Consider the following 7,596-nt stretch of genomic DNA (forward strand, 5'->3'; position numbering starts at 1 on the left):
TGAGAGTCAGTCCAACCGCCTGGACTGACGACAGCTCAACTAGTTTCACTGAGGATTTACAGGAGTCCAGTTGCAAGGCTTAAGGCATCTGACAGCCTTAGCACTGAATCTGTGATGGTAGAAGCATTGATCTCATGATCCTGAAGTTTGAGATCGAGATCGTGACCTTCTGTCGTTGTTGCCTGCAAGCTTAGCTGATAGACTACTGACGGACGCTGCCAAGACTATAGATCTCTCGAGTGCACTTAGTCTCTGCTCAATGATGTTGTTGCTGTTCTGTCTCTGATGGGGCAGGTGACTGGCTACCATGACCTGGACATCAGCTGCCATGGGCTGATTGTTGTAGGCCATGGACTGGTAGTTGGTTGTGATAGCCTGGGTGTTGAATAGCATGGACTGCTGAATACTGGGTGCCATAAGCTGGTTGTTAATAGCCATGGACTGGAAACTTGTTGACAGGACCTGGGAGCTGGTATGATTTTCCATGCAGCTGTCAGCTGCCTGTGCGAGCTCATCGAGAGTACTGTTGTTGGAAACAGCCTTGAGGAGCTTGGACACAATGTCAGGCAGCAGGGTGAACCACTTGCTGCGCAGAAGCTCTTCACTTGCTTTGGTGCCAGCGAGCGTTCTCATTTTCCTGAGGAGTTGGTTTGGCTTTTTCGTGCCTAGCTTTATCTCTGTCAACAGCTTATAGCACGGGCGATCGACTGAATTAGTGAAGCGTTTGAGGATGACGCTGAACCTACCCGAAAAACTGGCCGATGGACAGAGCGGTATCATCACTCCCAAGGACCCTTCCCCCATGAGAACCTATAGGGGGTAACCTATTTGAATTTCGCAAGGGGAATCTGATGTCGGACATACTCGCAGACCTCATAAACAACTCTGAGTAATTTGGAACGGGGGAAGAGGGTGTTTGGGGCGGAATCCCCAGAATTTTACATTTTTTTTCAAAAAAAAAAATATTCCCACTGGATCGGGGGGAACCTACTCAAATTTTTCGACGGGAATATGATGTCGGACATCCTCGCAAGCCTCATAAAAGACCGCAAGTAATTTGCAGCGGGGGAAGGGGGTGTTTGGGGGCGAAATCCCCAGAATTTTACATAAAAAAAAATATTCACACTGGATTGGGGGGAACCTACTCAAATTTTTCGACGGGAATATGATGTCGGACATCCTCGGAAGCCTCATAAAAGACCGCGAGTAATTTGGAATAGAAGAAAGGGTGTTTAGGGGCGAAATCCCCAGAAATGCACATTTAAAAAAAAAATGTTCCCACTGGATTGGGGAGAACCTACTTAAATGTTTCGATGGGAATATGACGTCGGACATCCTCACAGGCCTCATAAACAACCCCGAGTAATTTGGAGCGGGGGAAGGGGGTGTTTGCGGGGCGGAATCCACAAAATTTTACATTTTTTTTCGAAAAAAAATGTTCCCACTGGTTTGGAAGGAACCTACTTAAATTTTTCGACGGAAATATGATGTCGGACATTCTCGCAGGCCTCATAAAAAACCACGAGCAATTTGGTGCGGGGGAAGGGGGTGTTTGGGGGCAGAATCCCCAGAATTTTACATTTTCTTTCAAAAAAAAATGTCTCCACTGGATTGGAAGGAACCTACTCAAATTTTTCGACGGGAATATGATGTCGGAAATCCTCGCAGACCTCATAAAGAACCCCGAGTAATTTGAAGCGTGAGAAGGGGGTGTTTGGGGGCGGAATCCACCAAATTTTTCATTTTCTCGAAGAAAGAAAATATTTCCACCAAACTGGGGGGAACCTATTTGAAATTTTTGAGTGGAAAAAAATTTCCGAGACCCCCGAATGTGTCGTAAAACATCCCGAGTCCTCTTCAGCCGGGCAAGGGGGGATTTCCATTTTTGGTGGTTCAAGTTTTAGGTGGAACTTAGGTAATTTTTCGGAGTTGGAAAATTTCTGCGGACACCCTTGCAAGTCTCAAAAACAGGGTTCGGGAGTAATCATTACTTTTGTAATATTTTTAGCTCTAATTACACTTACACCGTCAATTTTTCAATTGAGATTCAATGCTTTGCAATTGATTCAGTCAATTGCAATGAAACGAATTACCATTGATTAGGTAACCAATAATCATAAACCCAAAAATTTTCACTACTTCATCAATCATCAATATGAATTAGCATACTATTAACATTTGTATTAATCATTAATGATGATGAGAGATTCATCAATCACTAAATAATGAGAAATTGTGAATAAGATTTGTTCAATTTTTTATTATTTATCACTTTAAATGAAGAATTTGTCGATTATTCCGACTGTCTTCCATTGAATTGAGATCAAACGATTATTCAATTATTTTTTCATTTCAAGATAGAGTTATTCATTTACAGAATTACTCGTCAATTGTGTTTGAAAGAATTCGATTACTCAATTGCTCATCGAATGATTATGCAAAATGTTTTATTTTTTGATTATCGATTGATTTTGTAATTAGATGTTACAATTATTTATTTCTAAATTTTAGAAAAAAATCGTTCAAAATTAATCAAACCGACGATTAATTTTACACCAAAATACACTTAATTTTAGAAAAATATTTTCTAAAACCTAGAAAATTTTTTCAATTTTTGAGGGGGGATTGTATGAAGAGGAGGCTTCATGTAAGAGGGGATTATTCATGGGGGTAGTGATATCCGGGGAGTCTTATAGTCGGGGGGATTTTATTGAATGGGGGTTTTATCAATGTGTAGAGGGTTTTACATAAGGGGGTCTAGGTGCGGAGCATGAAAAGGGTGGATTTATATCAGGGGTCATATGGGACATTCCATGTCAACTCAGCCAACCCGGATTTTTTTTTGTCTAGAAAAAATGATTTGATTGCCGCATTTCGAACTTCTATATATAGATAGTATTCCTGCCAAATTCCATTGCCTCATGATTTTTTGTTTCTGAGATAATGACTACCAAACTTTAAATTTTCAAAAATTCATAAATTTTGAATGGCGCATCCGGTTCGAAGAAATGAAAAAAGAAAATTTTTGTTTTCGTTCATACTTTTAGGGAAAAATTCTCCATAGGCGTGAAGGAGCTTCTACACCTATTTTTTGATGAATTTTTAGGTTTTTATTTTTTTTCGGCTCCAGGGCCGTCCGGTATTCGACTGGAATATTTTTTTTCTGATAGAGGACGTCCATATATGATGTAAAAAAAATACGCCAACATGGGAGAGACAACCACTGCACCGGAGAAAATTTTTATTTCCTAAATTTTCGGGTTATCTGCTTTCTAGGGGAGCTGCCTCGTTTTTATTAAGAAATTGATATTTCAATCCATACCTTTGATGAATATGAGTTAGGAAAGAGATTCATCACGATAGAAAAGAAGAACAATGTGTCGGGAAAAAAATTTTCTCTGAAATTTTTGAGTTTTTTCGCTATCTATGAGAGCTATCCAAAGAAACAAACGTGTCAATCAATATTTTTTGTTCATAACGATGAAAAGGAAAAATGTGATTTCTTCGCAATTTCCTTATTTTTTCTCCTTTTCTCTTTTTCTTCTTTTCAATCTTTTTTTTGCTACTTTCACCTTTCAATCGACAGTTTTCCCTTCTGCTAGATGGGAGGGACTATCAACAACATTAAACGTCTTTCGAAAGACAAAGTACTCATCCAAAGAAGCGCGAAACATGGAAAAACAAGTTTTATTTTACTGTAACGACCTTTTTACATTTTTACAATAAGAGGCTATTATTTACCGTCTCCAACTACCACTTGCCCAATTGCTCTGATTTACTATACATCTATTCATCACGATTACTGTTTTCTAAGTGCTTTCCGTTTTGTTGTTGTTGTTTGTTTTCGTTTCGGAAAAACTTCTTGGTTTTCCGCAGCCGAATATCGTTTCATTAACAATTGCTCTCCCAGTTTTGGAATGAAACAATGGTGTTTTTGAATGGCTGAAATAGCTTTGGCACTATCAAATCCTTTCCTCAATTCAGTTTTTATATTCTCATGTTCGTCCTTGGTGAAAAAAAACACATCAATTCCTTGGAAATTTAAAATCAAACGAACTTACCTGTAAGTGAAGTTCGATTGTAATTATATGAAGTCTCGTTCGAAGGGATTACAATACTGATATTTACTGGTAGTACCGCTGATCATGCAGATCGAGCAACAAGTTTAGAGAGCAATTCAAAAATGTGTGCCATGAGGGCTTGGTGGCGCCACTATAGACCTGTCGTTTTCATAAATTTTAGAGCCAAGGAAAATGAAAAGGGAAAAAAAATCCCAACGTTTAGCAAAATTAAGACAGAAAAGTCTGACAGCTCCANAACAAGTTTAGAGAGCAATTCAAAAATGTGTGCCATGAGGGCTTGGTGGCGCCACTATAGACCTGTCGTTTTCATAAATTTTAGAGCCAAGGAAAATGAAAAGGGAAAAAAAATCCCAACGTTTAGCAAAATTAAGACAGAAAAGTCTGACAGCTCCATTATTAGGTAAATATGAGTTGTCTGTGATCTCTTTTCTGAATCAAAATTTTCATTAGAGAAGATGAAATCTAAATGTAACTAAATGCTTTTTTGATGTCATCTTAAAAAATTCCTGCATAAGGATTTAAGTCTGGGACTTGAATAATGTCCTTATGTTGAATACATGTTAGGATATCATACTCACCATTTTCATTCAAATTTTTCAATAGTTTTCATAAATTTGAGTCCAAAAAGCAATTTTTTCAAGAATTATCTACAGTTATGTTGATGTATAATATCGAAAGGGGAACATTTAAGAATATTTTTCTTACTTATTTTGACCTTTCGATTTTTTAACAAATAGAAGAAAAACATTCTTCCTATCAATTCAAATCTGCAGGTTCCCTGCTTGAGAACGTAATTTTATACTGAAAATCGTTTTTCTGTAAGAACAACATTGAAAGAAAAATTTTCAACTCTAGTGTAACATCCATTGTATTAGAAACAAAGTTCAGGACTAGCCCTGTAATGCCTCACTTTTCCAAGGATTCAATCAGAAAACAAAAAGATCGTTTAAATTAATTTTATATTCGTAATTTGAGATAATTCAAAAATATATATCTCTGAATGAATGCTCATTCCCGTAACTTTGCGTTATAGTTCAAAATCATGATGTTCAATTATGATTTTGTATGTATTCATTCATTTCATTATTTGTTACTATTATTTTGAATTTTTTTAAAAATTATTATCCCTTCCTGAACAAGATTCAGATATAATAACCGATTTTGTGAGTTTTAGACGATAAATGAAGTTTTCATCGATTTTAACAATGAAAAACTGCCCTCAAAAAAAAAATTATGGTCAAAATTGACTTTTGATTGATTTTCTTTTCAAATTTTATTTTTTTTTACAACAAAAAAAAATGTGAATCTTCGACTAAGATTCAAATGGGAATATTTTGTGACAAAACAATCGAAAAATTCTGTGCATATTTCAGATTCAACCAAAACATTGGGTGTATCGATTCAAAAAACTAATTTTTAATTCAAAGATCCCTTTTTCTGAACTGTTTATGGTGAGATAAGACAAAATTCAATTTTGTAAAGAACAGCTTTGTCTCTCAATATATATTAATATTAAATACTATATATATATATATATATATATATATATATATATATATATATATATATNTATATATATATATATATATATATATATATATATATATATATATGTATACATATATATTTTATGAATTTGCAACATTCACCTAATTAATTTGAAGATAATAATTCATAATGGATTTATGCAAAAAAAGAAAATTGCCACCTCTGACATAATTTCAAGGTTGAGTAATTTTCTCAAAAAATCATTTAATTTCGAAGGGGAATTGTTTTACATATTTGATGTTTGGTAGTTTCAGCCTTTTTACAGTTCTAAGGATCTTTGAGCTAAGCCCATTCCGTTTGAGAAAATGCACATTGGCTTTGTGAAGGATATATTTAAATAAGGTAGAATTATGTTCTCATATTTTCTGTAGTTCACTGATTATTCAGTTATATTAGGAGCTATGAGCTCCTTTTTGACTCAATGAATGAAAAAATAAAATAAAAATTAATTCAAATTAAGTCTGAGCCAGAAGCATCCAGGTTCCTATCCAGAGATCAGTATTGAAACCTTCTTAGTGACTTGACATCATTCACAACCAACGTGAGGATTTATCTCAACGTTAGCAAGTCAGAAAATTATAATAGTTCATTTATGAATGACATTATCTTTCGTCAATTTAATTGAGAAGAGTAGAACTTCAATATTGAGAGTTGGACCTTGGAGAGAGAGGATTTTCTCCTCGAATATTGATTATGTGAATCTGTTTTTGTTGCATAAAATACGAATTGTTCACTCGTAATTTTAATCAATTATTTCTATCAAAAACAAACAAATGTTTGTTGTGTCTTATTTACCTATCAATTATATCATCTGGGTACTAGGTCAGGATGAAGGCCAACTCCATTTCATTGGGATCATCTTCTCACTCATTAAAATATCCTCGAACTATATGTGAAGATGCTTTGTGTATCCGTGATTCAGGATTAACAAAGTTTGATCCCAATAAATTGGAGATCCCCAAAGTTTTAAAATATTTTGTCACTTTGACAGTGTCTCGAGAATGATTTTACGAGATTTTATGATGATTTCCATCCGAAAAATCAGGAAAAAACCTGATAAATCAGTGGATTTTGTTTTCTGTGGAAAGGAATCAAACTTTCCAATGCAATGGTTGTCATTGCCACCTTCGGGCAATTGTCACCAGTCAACAAATCATCATTATGAAGTTTTTCCATATAAACTAATTGAATAAGTTTATTAAAAACTATTACGTATTGCAAACATTCATGTTTGTTTATTTCTTTATTATTATTATTTAATATTGCTGATTTCAGCTGGGGTTGACCTCTGGCGTTAGCCAGATAGCCCATTGTCAATGGTTTAGGTATCTAGATACCAATGCACTGGTTGTCATTGCCTCTTTCGTGAAACTGTTATCAGCCAGGACGCGCAAACGTGACTCATTCATGTCGAGTACACACAGCCGTAAAAATTAAAAATGACAAAAGTAATTTTAACTCAAAAAATTGAATATTACCTTTCGAGGTTACATCGCACTTGTGGAGTAATAGTTTCTTCCGTTGTGACATTTCTCGTAGGATTACTCCTGGAGGCTCACTTCTTTTCGTTCTAATGTTTGTCCACATTTTACAATGCAAAAAGTTGATAATTGATTTTGAGTAAATATAAATGCTCTCTATCATCCCTGGTGATCCAGGAGCCACGGTACTTGCGTGGCTGTTGCGTGGCTAATAGGATTGTCATTTTCTGGAGCTAAAAAGGGGGAAATGATATCTGAAAACACAATAAACGTGGATAGACGAATTATTAGTTTATATTTCCACTGTTTATAACATTGTTCTCTATCAATTGATTGAAATTAATGTGAGTGTATATAATGATAAAAAAAGACGCGTAGGGGGAATGCCGGGAGATGGCGGCAGTGTCGATATCCCAACGGGGTCGGTCAAGTTGGCAGGATTCGCAGCCAGAATAAATGAGACCCCAACAGAGGTGGGGCGCCAC

This window comes from Diachasma alloeum, unplaced genomic scaffold, assembly GCF_001412515.2.
Source record: "Diachasma alloeum isolate Michigan unplaced genomic scaffold, Dall2.0 Dall_scaffold_00320, whole genome shotgun sequence".
Lineage (NCBI taxonomy): Eukaryota > Metazoa > Arthropoda > Insecta > Hymenoptera > Braconidae > Diachasma > Diachasma alloeum.